The sequence below is a fragment of the Mesocricetus auratus genome, unplaced genomic scaffold (assembly GCF_017639785.1).
Source record: "Mesocricetus auratus isolate SY011 unplaced genomic scaffold, BCM_Maur_2.0 Super-Scaffold_100007, whole genome shotgun sequence".
NCBI classification, from domain to species: Eukaryota; Metazoa; Chordata; class Mammalia; order Rodentia; family Cricetidae; genus Mesocricetus; species Mesocricetus auratus.
Genome location: NW_024429191.1, coordinates 88,248,805 through 88,260,750, shown reverse-complemented (window position 1 = coordinate 88,260,750; position 11,946 = coordinate 88,248,805). Strand labels below are relative to the sequence as shown.

The 11,946-nt window shown below is 37.7% G+C and overlaps 1 long non-coding RNA gene across 1 annotated transcript; it reads left to right on the top strand.

Moving 5' to 3' along the window:
- The first annotated feature begins 3,589 nt into the window (after nucleotides 1-3,589).
- Nucleotides 3,590-11,206, top strand: LOC121141548. Its single transcript, XR_005878484.1, has 3 exons — nucleotides 3,590-3,852; nucleotides 8,979-9,105; nucleotides 10,184-11,206. It is a non-coding gene; the product is annotated as an uncharacterized LOC121141548 (long non-coding RNA).
- Nucleotides 11,207-11,946: the final 740 nt, after the last annotated feature.

Here is an 11,946-nt window from a genome sequence, read left to right as displayed (position 1 = left end):
ATCTGCACAACTGATTGGAAAGCAGGTCAGGATTATTCACTAGGCCACCAAGTACAGATGTCCACAGCTTTGTTGCCATAACTAAAGGAGAGGTAGTATCTCCTGTTTTATTATATATTAATTTCAGTGAAGTGTAAGGTACATTTTAGAAATTCTTTGTGGGTCAGAATGATGGAAAGATTTATACCTTGCTGTTGATGAGCAGCACCTAAAATGTTGGGGAGATGATAGAGGGTAAGTCCACGCATGGTACATGCAATGTGCAGAAACATAAAGCAAATGGACCGCAGAAGTCATTCAAGGGAAATTGCCCTGTTTTTTTTTCACATCAAGTCATATCACTAACATGATGCACCCGATCAGTTCAAGCAGCACCCCAAACGAGGGCAAGTCTTCCCTGCTAAGTGCAGTGTCAGCAACTTAGTGGAAGAAATATGATACAGAGATCAATCCCCTGATAAAAATATTAGCATTATATAACAAGTTCTTCCTTTCCAACCCCCATCAACTCTAGCCAATGGTAGGCAGTTTAGAGTATTTATATAATGGTTGAGAAAACAAATGGGAACCAAGTAGACATGAATAAATAAATTAAAACAAAATTTGTTCTCCATTAAAGAAAAATAAGGTGGTGTTGACATATCTTAAATGATATTGTTTTGAGTAGGTGGATAATATAATTACATTATTTAGTATTTATATATTTATTCTCTAGTTCAAGATAGATTTATAAATTATCTCACTTTCCATGATGATCATATTAAACAATTAGATGTGCTTCATCAGATAGTTAGAAAAATATAGTGTTCTCTTTGTTTGTGAAAAGTTACATGTGTTTCTTCTTACTGATTCTAAAAATTAGAAAAATGCCTAAATCAACCTAGGCAGGTAGGTATGCCCTTATAATACCCTTAACAACAATTTTCAAAATGCAAAGCTACCATTATAGGCAATCAAATGCAGAGAAAAAGAAAAGACAAAAGCAGATGATTCTAGAAATTCAACTATATCAGGGTTTAACTAACATTAGATGAGATTGTGTTTTATCAGAATGGACACCAACAAGAACCAGAACACTGGCTATTAAGCTGATAAACCTCTTCAGTGGCCAATTAAATGAAACCCTATGAGTGGGATCTATACTCTATCATACTGAAAAATACATCCAGAATCTGTTGTGCAGGTTTTGTTAAATGTCTACAGATGCTTTTGCCCAAGGGCTTAGAAGATGTTAGAATCAGTGAATGAATGATTGTAATCCCATACTCTTAGAGTAGACAGAGAAGGCACACAACTCATATTGTTTCTGGTGGTAGGGGGGGTTGTTCATAGATTTGTGCTACATTTTGGCAAACCACAGAAGAGAACAGCATGACCCTGTGTTATGAAAACCACAGTAATTCAACAAGCAATTCTAGACAATTCCTAGAAAAAAAAAAACTCGAGTTTTCCATCATGCTGAATGTGGTTGTCACTCAGGGCTCAGCAAGAATACTCCTGCACGGTACTGGAACTAGGTCCTAGTAAAATGTGGTAGATAGTTTTATGTCAACTTTACCCAAGCTAAAGACATCTTAGAGGAGAGAACCTCAGTTAATAAAATGCTTCAGTAAGTCTGGGGCTATAAGCAGTCCTGTAGGGCATTTTCTTAATTAGAGAAGAGGGTCTAGTAATTGTGGGTAGTGCCATACCTGGGTTCTATAAGAAAGCAGCCTGAGCAAGCCATGAGGAGCAAACCAGTATGCAGCACCTCTCTATAACCTCTGCATCAGCTCCTGCCTCTAGGTTCCTGCCCTGATTGAGTTCTTGTCCTGACTTCCTTTGATGATGAACTGTGATACAAAGATGTACATAGTGAGTTATCTACTCCGCCATCACCTGTAGCACTTTGGGCATGGACACAGGTGAGAACATGATGGAGAATGACTTTAGGCTGGGGTCCGGGCAGATGGCTCTCTGTTGTGTCCGGTTCCTTAGAGCAGGATCCTGTATCATGTTTTCTAATGAACTAACTTTAGCAACTGTTAGCTATAGATAATTTAAATTGTTAGATTACTATATGTTGACTGTTTAGGGTTTTCTTTCTGTTTACAATGCTTTACACATAAATATAAAACTATCTTGATGTATACACATTTTGTATACTGATACAACTTAGGATATTTTATCATATTATACTTTACAGTTCTACCTTTAGTCAAGAAATTTCAGTTATATCTCTGTTTTTGACAATTATATATATATATATATATATATATATATATATGTTTACAGTTACATTCTTTTGAAGTCATTGTCCTGGTTAAATTATTTTGGGAAGCTTCAGCCATTGTACAACTATGTTTCTGAGAATTACAGACTATTACCACCCATGTTTCTTATCTATGAGATTAGTCAGACATAGATATTTCATCTTCAAACACTTCATAGACCTACAGAATATGACACTTAAATGTATTAATATTAGTACTCCATTGACATGAGACACAATTGCTCCTGGCAGCACCAAGCTATTCCCGAGAAAATATTGGGCACCGATGTCACTATTTCTGGAGTCCGTACTCTCCTCTGCTAATGGCTTCTTGGGCAAAGAACTGCCTCCACCTCAATCGCTGACTTTGGATATGTTGTCCTACTGTGCTTGCAGGAGGTAAACTTAGAAGATAGCTGAACCTTGCCAAGCCAGGGTAAGACAACCTTTCTACCAGCCAGCTTCTGTATTGATCAGTCAGATATTCCCAACCTTAACCAAAGCTGTTGCCCCTTCACTGCTGTAAGACTTTGGGTGACTGTCCAGTTAGCCTGATGTTTCTTTCTTCTTTACACCTTTTGGAAGTTGCTCACCTGCACTTCCTACTCTAGTACTGTTATCCTCCTTCTCAGGTCTTTGATAAGGTTGAAGATTAGACTGTCACAATTATTGTTCTCTCTTCCTAGATAGAAATATTAGGTAAAAGACTTAAACTTTCCAGGTTAGGACAACTCTACAGTAATCTATGTTATGCCTTTACCCTAGGACTGGATATATAGTTCTTGTCTTTCATTCTAGCTGCTTCACTGGCAATAGGTCTTAAGTGTGTTTGTTCTTACTTTTCTTTCTCCTAGAGCATACAATATTCTCTATTTTTGTATAAAGTTTTGTGTCAAGCCTAAAACTTTTCCTTTAGACTTAAAGGGAAATTGTAGTGAGATATCCACCCAGCCCTCACCTCTAGCACTGACCACACCCATGGTGAGGACATGATGGGGGAAAGAATTTAGGTCTGGGGTCTGGGCAGATGGCTCTCTCTTGCGTCCAGTCGGGTCACAGGGAACAGACTGAGCAGATCCTTAGAGCTGGAACCTGCGGTGGCTATCTGCCTCTTGTGTAAGTGGCATCTCCACGAAACAAATTATATTTAATATTTGAACCTAGTCCCATGAATCATTATCCGTGCCTCCGCATATGTAAGCTGAATAAACCTTTTCCTCTTCAAGTTGCTTTGGTTTTGGTGTTTTGTTATAGCAATAGAACCCCTAACTAAGGCATAAAGAGAAATACAATTGTAGTTAGACACTAAGAGTTTTGGTTCATGCTGTTCTAGGTATGGATGCTCCTGTGGTGATATTTTGTTCCTGCTCTAACAAATAAAGCTCGCCTGAAGATCAGACGGTGGATGCAGTCACTAGTTAACCAGGCAGTGATGGCACACACCTTTGATCCCAACACTTGGGAGGCACATGCCTTTAATCCCAGCATTTGGGAGGTGGAGATGGGAATAAAAAGCAGGCAGACAGGATCTATGGCCCATTCAGTCTGCGGATTCATACAGACAGGCGCTCGGTCCTTTTGGAACTGAGGATTTCATAGAGGTAAGAACTTCAGTGACCTGCTGTTTTACTTCTCTGATCTTTCAGTTTTCACTCCCTAATATATGACTCCAGGTTTTTATTATTAACACCTATTAGGATTGGCAAGCTCCCTAACAGGTTGTGTGTTTAAGACTAACTATTAAGGAGCCTCTAAGAGATGGAACCTAGGTCATGGGAGATACTCCCCTAAAGAAAGACTTGAGGTGATCTTGTGGCACCCCAGTTACTTCTTAATGTCTGTACACACACACACACACACACACACACACACACACACACAAACACATACACACACACACAAATACTAGTCTCTTCGTCTCGTCTCCCTATGTTTTATGCTTTTTGTGATATTTTTGCTCATATGCATGTTTCTGCTTTGATGCCATCCACTAAGCTGAGATCCATACAGAAGTTCCTCCTGGTAGCTACGATGAGGCAGGTGAAAAGCACCGAGATTCCCAAACTATGAAGTAAATAAACTTCTTTTCTTTGTATAAATCTAAACTCAAGAACTTTGTTACAGTGACAGAAATTGTACTGATCTACTCAACTAGCTCAACTAGGCCATGTCCTAATGATAGATTAATTCTTAGAGACATCCAGAGTTAGGCTCAAATGATCTTAGCATATTTATAAGGAATGTATTTGGGCAAGTCAACAGAACTGCCTGTTCTCAGTTTATACCTGTCAAACAAAGATGGTCACAGCAACTGGTTCATAGTACTACTATGATGATTTAATGGGATATATAAAGTGCTTAGCACTCATTAAGTTTCACTTAATAATTATAAATATTATGAATTTTACACAAATTATCTTAAAAATAAATATAAAACAGTCCTGTGAAATGAGAAAAAAAACAAGATTTTATTTCATTATGACTCATTGACCAGTAGGTTCTGGTTTACAATTTAGGTTGGGAAACTGTCTATACCTGTAAACCCAGAAATCATGGTTGGTATAAACAACTGCTGTAATAAACACTGGTTATCTTTTATTAAAGAATATTTCTTTGGGATGAACCTAGGTAGGCATATGTATTCAACAGACTATTTTTTGGGATAATACATGCTAAAATATAATTTCTCATCCCCAGGTAAATATGCTTATTACTGGACAGTATCCTTATCATTTTAATGTATTCATATTGTACTGTGATTTTTCATTATTCTAATTTACATAAGAACTGAGGGGAAAATTGGGTCTGTTTATCTTAAGATGAATTTGTTTGGTTTGGCATCATCCTTCATACATTTTATTCATTTATATTACTTGATTGTTGTGCATAGGTTCATCTCTACCTACAAGTACTTGTGTATCCATACATGTGGAAGTCAATAGCCTGAGATAACCAGTTAACTTAGGGTGGCTGCCTAGCAAACCCCAGTTATCTTTCTGTCTCCTCCTGCTCCAGGGTGCCTGCATTACAAATACCTGTCATGCTGCCCAGTATTTCATATGGGAACTGAGTATCAAGCTCAGGTCCTCCTACCTGTAAAGCAAATACTTTACCAACCAAGCCATGTCCCAAGACCCTTAATTACTTTTGAAATCTATGTGATTAAAAATGTAAATGAATACAAATCAGAAAAGCAAATGCTTTCATGAGAATGGATAGATCATCGAAATCATCTCACAATGTGTTAAGATAAATATGTGGTGAAAACAGATTCCTCTGGGAGATGTTCTCAAAGTCCATGTTTTTTTTTAACAAGGCCTAATGTTTTGTTCTACTGTAACTTCTTGCTAATGATAAATTCTCATTCTTCATTCTATACTCCATCCTTGACTCTTCTATATCATGTTTTATTCAAATGTTTTGGAGAGCTAAGCAGGAGTCTCTCACAGCCAAATTACATTAGTTCCTACGATATCAATGTGCCAGTGTCTGTAATGTTTGAAGTCTACCAACTGTTACCTATTTTTCATTTATCTGTCATCAGTAAAACTTTATGAGAATAACAAGAGTTGGAACATAATGTCTCCAAAATTATCAAGAGGATCATGGAAGGTGAAGGCAGATAACATCTAGCATCTTGGAGCTCCTCTCCAAAGAAACATCTAGGGAAAAGGTTTGTTCTGAAGTAAGCACTCTCACAAGGAGGATTTCAATGTGAAGAGATGGGGGATGAAAAGCAAAATTCACAGAAAGTTGCTCCCAAAACACAAGAAAAAGACACCATACTCTCTGAGTCATGATCTAGATAAAGGAACCCATGATGCTTTCAATAAGCCACTCACAAAATAACTCCGAAGCTTGGCTCACTTGATGCGTTCTTATCAATTTAGAGCTTCAATCCATCCAGTGTTGTTCAGTGGTCTACATTAACAATGACGACCTTTCCACTCTCGCTGAGTGTCAAGTGTTCTCTAATTATACTTTAAAGACAAGTGGGAACAATACATTGGAATGATATGGAGATTACTGCCTTTAGATTTTATAAGTCAAACCAGCCCCCAGAAGAATCTGTACACAGAAGAGAATTCCATTCTGCAGCTGTGCTGGGTATACTTTACACATAGAACAAGGATGGAGGAAGAAGGAATGGCCTCCTGGAAGGATTGTTTTCCTTCTGGACTGCATTTAAGGCTTACGGAGTCTTGGGATGTCTTGGTTAACGAATTTCAGCTTGCTTCTAGGAATTATTCTCCCAATATATAGTTTGAGTGTATTCCCTAAGACTTAATGTGTTGAATGAAGACTTAAAATTGAGGTTTTGGGGACATTTAAGAGAAGTAGCACAGAAAGAGTTTTTTTAAGATATTCATGTAATGAAGACTTCATTGATTATTGTGGAAACGCAAGTATTTCTAGTTAGTGGTACCTGTTTAGTGTTAAGGAGTATAGAAGATCTTGTACCTCATAGATGAGTGTATACATGCATGCTAGCATATCTTTTTGTGGTTTGTCTACGAACTAGAAGTAGGAAAAGTTAAATGAATAGGTCCCAGTGACTGTGACGTTCTCATTACTGTATACCAGCAAAAATCACTAAAGAGTCTGAAAATTCTGATTTCAAATCGGAATATTCAGGTCATAAAAAGACATATTTGTCATGGTAGTTGAATATAACATTGTACTTAACCATCTTTAAACATACCCTGTGATGGAGGAAGTCCTTCTGTGTATATATTTGTCTTATTGGTTGATAAATAAAGCACTGTTGGCCAATAGGGAAGCAAGATAGGTGGGACTGGAGTCAAGGAGGAGTCTGGGAAATGTAGTCAAGGGTAGAGAGTTGCCATGTGATCCCGGGAAGAGAGGATGCATGAGGCTGGCTGGCATCCTTGGTAAGATAAGACCTTATAGAAATATATATATATGTAGTTATGGGTTAATACTTAAGACAGAGCTAGCCAATGAGAAGCCATGGACACTGGCTGACAGCATTGTAACTAACAGAGTCTCTGTGTATTATTTGGGGTTGATGTGGCTCTGAGACCAGGTTGGTGGGAAGAATGCTCGTTACAACCCTGCTTTTTACTCTTGCCCTTGATCTTACAGGTAATTAAGTGCCGGCTTGCATTTCTCTTTGATCTAAGATAATAGATTTGTTGTGTGTTCAGAGAGCCACTAAATCAAGTTAATGGGTTTGAGGGTCTAGTTCAAACTCAATGTTTGTCCATGCCTTCCAAAGAAAGTAGAATAGAATGTTCACTTTATGTGGTGGAAAATTATTTATGATTTAATAAAATCTGCTTGAAGGATCAGAATACAAAGCTAGTCACAGCCATAGAAGCTGGCCAGTGGTGGTGCACAGTTTTATTCCCAGGACTCAGGAGACAGAGGCAAATGGATCTCTGTGAGTTCAAGGTCACTCAGGGTTACATGAGAATGAATCAGTCTAAAAGAGAAACAGAGCCCATGCCTTTAATCCCAGCACTAGAAAGGTATATAATATAGGAGCAAGGCATTCAATATTCAGTCTTAGGCATTCAGCCATGCTGAGTTAGTGGATCCAGGATCATCCTTTCAGTCTGAGGTAGACCTAAGAGCTAGTGGCTGGCTGCTTTGCTTCTCTGATCTTCAGCTTGAACCCCAGGATCTGTGTATGGGTCTTTATTATTCATGCTACAACTTTATCTTTTGGTTAACGATGTTGTCTAGTCTTCAATTGCTAACTCAGAGTGTTTGCTAATGGTGAGCATACCTAGAGATTGCAGGAGCTCAAATGAAAATGGCAGTTCTTGGTGATCTTTTTAATGTCATCTCTTAGGACCATAGCATGATATTTATTTGGACAGCCTTCACAGACCTAGGAACAGATACCACTAGTTTTATCTTGCTGCACTTTGATTCTAAAGCTGAAGATGCTTTAGGGAGCTTGAGAAAGTCATCCCCTGCTTTGCAACATCAGACACAAACTTTTGCAAATGCTTCTTTGTATGTGGGACTCAATGTCAACATGCTTTCCTTCTACAAGGGTACTGAAATCTGCATGGCCTATGGTAATTATTCTTTATGTCATCTTCTCAAATGAAGCAATTGAGAGGAGGACCATGTTATGAACAAACTGATTAATGATTTCTCCTGTGTATACTAAAGCTTTTCTTCACGTGTGCTCTGGCAGGGGATGATTTGTCTGGACGTCTCACATCTTTGCAAGCTTAGTTTTCTACTGAAAAGGTGTACCCATGAAACTGTGTGTACACTAATGCTTCCAATAACACATATCATCCATTTTTGCTTCAGTAAAACAAGTCTTAATCACTGTAAAGCACTTTCCAGCCTGATACTTTTTGTGAGCATGTGACCTACCCTATATATGTGTGCCCCTCAGAATAGTAAGCACTGATATTATACTGTGAAGGACAGAGTCAACAATAATCCCACTATCTTGCTTGTGTTGAACTGAGCAGATAATTTGACTATTCATAAAAGACACACACACACACATTTCAAGCATGTCTTGACTCATATATACCTATGACTTAATAAAAAATCATTGTAAATATCTGAACAGCTGTAAAGCATTGAAACAATAATGCTAACACACTAAATTAATTTTTTGCCTCATGAGACCCATTATGGATTTTGTGGCTGTCAGTTTTTCAAACATGAGCTTATTTCCCTCTTTGTCAAAGTGGAGAGAAATTCTTATTTTGATTCTGTTTACATTCACAAGGACATCAGAGAGTTCAAAGAGACTATAGCAATGTGGTGTCTCATATGTGAGCTGAATTGGAAAAAAAATTCTCAGATGCTACCCTGAAGAGAATTGTTCAAATATTTAAGGGCTTTCTTCAAAAACTGTAAGTTAATGTCCTTGATGTTTTTGCCAGTCTTAACTTGACTATTGGATTTATTAGAAAAATATTTGCTGGCCTCCCATGTCTGAAACTTTGGAAATTCTTGCTAATATTTGTTGAATAAATATTTTCACATACAGTTAAATCACTAGAAGCTAATTTTCTGTATGAGACATTGTCGAATTCTGTCTCTAAAAGAGTCACACAGCCAATGTTTTAGGTTTCATGGGTCGTATGTGACCTCTGACAGAGCTGTTTGCTCACAGTATTGGCACTCAGAATAGCAACTGACAATATGCAAGAACGAGTACAGTTGGTTTTTAATAAAATGCTTCTTATCAGAACAGACCATTTGGTCTACACTCTTTAGTTACCAACCTCTCATCTACACAGCCTTAAAGTTGAGAGGACAAATATTTCTGTGTCTTTGGCAAATACGGTCATAAATTTGGTATGATTTTAACACAGTATCTTGAGGGATAAGAAAGTAAGTGTGTATTCTAACAGAGTGATCTGAAATAACACAACCCATAGAGTAACAACTATCCAGAAAGCAACATGTGTGTTTCTGTAAAAGGTTAATTATAATTAATGTCCAATTTTAGCTCTGTGACAGGGGCTTCCTAGTTTTTAATCTATGACAACCAAACACAGTTTCTATTGAGTGGATTTGTTGATATTATACTTGTTGATGTATAACTTAGAAACATCTCTGCTACCAGTGTGATTCTTTTGATTGTAATACCAAAAGAAATCCATTGAATACAGATCAAGTCAGATGGAAATAAGAAACTTTGATTTTCCATAAATTACTGTATCTATTTGACAACATAATGAAAAGAGAACATTGAAGACCAAGTGTGTTTTTCAGGAGAGGAGGGAGGACAGGAGAGTTGGGGGGAGGGGAGAAAAGAGGAAGAAAAGAAGGGGGAAGAGGGTGAACAAAAAAGAAGAGGGGTTCATTTTCTGAGGATATTTTGTAAGAGGTAGGTTAGAGGAGTAAAGTATCTCATGCAAGTACGTGTTTGTGCTAAAAATACCTCCCCCCACTATCTTCTAAATGAGCTTTTATTTCTTATAGAAAACCAGAGTCATTGCTGGACACTGCTGAGGAAAACTTTGATACATTGTAATGGTTATATCATAGTCATATACCTGTGATGCAATCCCCAAGGGATAGAATGTCACATGAAGCAACAACACAAGAGGGACACCAGCATGGAGAGGGGTTTGTCAATCAGAAGAACACTGTGGCGTTCTGAAGTCAGGACAGACTGTCCAGAAACATTGAGAAAGAAACATGATACATAGTACCTGATGGATTCACACATTAGAAGGACACTATCAACTGCAAAAAGCAGCCTAGCCAAACAGGTAGGGAAAATGAAACAGTTTTCCAGGTGAACCTTGAAATTATTTAGAGCCAGTACCATTTTAAATATTTGATTTTATTAAGGAATTAAGAGACCTGCCTTTGTGTGGCATTTACATTGCATTTACTATAAATGTGTAGATAAAGCACATTTACTTGCCTGTGACAGAGAAAATCTTCACTTTTTTCTTTTTTGCTATAAAAACACTTTTTAAAATGCATTTTAAAAATGATGTGCACATATGTGTTTCTGTGTGTGCATATGTCACACGTGTTCCCATGGAGGCCAGAAGAGGACTCCAGATCATTTGGAGTTGGAGTTACAGAGGGTTGTAGGTACCCATGGCAGACACTGAAAATACATTTCCAGTCTTTTCTCAGAAAGAGCACTGTGCACTCATGGACATTGGGTCATCTCTCCAGATTTCTACATTCTTTCTTCAAAACAAAGCTGTTATTTTCTTTCTTGGATGTGGGAAGAAAAACAGCAGTTCAAAATTCTGTTCCCTTTCTGAAGACCTGCAGGAAAGTGCATGCCTTATCTCTGCATGGAAGTGACTTTCCTAAAGAAACTCTACATGCTATGACCTCCAAAGATGAAGGATGTGTTCAGGCTAAATGAAGTGTCCACCAAGACTATTTCAGAAACAAGTTGTGGGGACAATATTGTTGGCTCCAAAGCCAAAATCATAAATTTGGGTAACTTAGTAAACTTTAAATCTGAGTAATTCAGACAATGTGTGATTATTACAATATAGGTATCCTTATAGTTGTTTTCATCTCTTAGATGCAGTGTGTGTGTGTGTGTGTGTGTGTGTGTGTGTGTGTGTGTGTGTTGTCCAGGTATCAGAGTGAGATCTGTCTTTATTCAATGAAATATTTTTAATTTCAAAGATGAGACAATATAGCTTGGACATATCTACGCTGTACTTCCTCCTTCTGGTTCTCCCATTCCCTCTTAATATATCTTTTTTCTCCCTCCCAACTTCCTGTCTTCATTTAGTGCTGTCTATATAGAGCATGTGTGTGACATCATTCACTGGTACAGGGGTAACTCATTAATTTGTTCAAACTCAGCAAATCCCCTCTTCTTTCAAACTCGATTGTTAAGATAAAATAGTCAACAATCACTCATAGCATATGTCAGGAATTAAGCTACCAGTTCTCATCAATGGACTGACTTTAATAAATATCCTAAATCACTGTAGGCCTTTCCTAGGGAAGACACTTGCCTAGGTGTGCTGCAAATCACCTACAATGTTTAACTCAGATCTATTAATGCCCAGATACACTATCTGTAACTATGATCTGCCAAGCCTAAAGCTCTTTTATTCCTTAGCTATACATTTAAAGGGGCCCACTCTTTCCTTGATCTGGATTATAAATGTTGACTTTTTAGATGTGGGAAACTATGGAAAACTTGAAGAAGCATGGAAAAATGTGGATTGTGTCTGGGTCATGAAGACATGTGA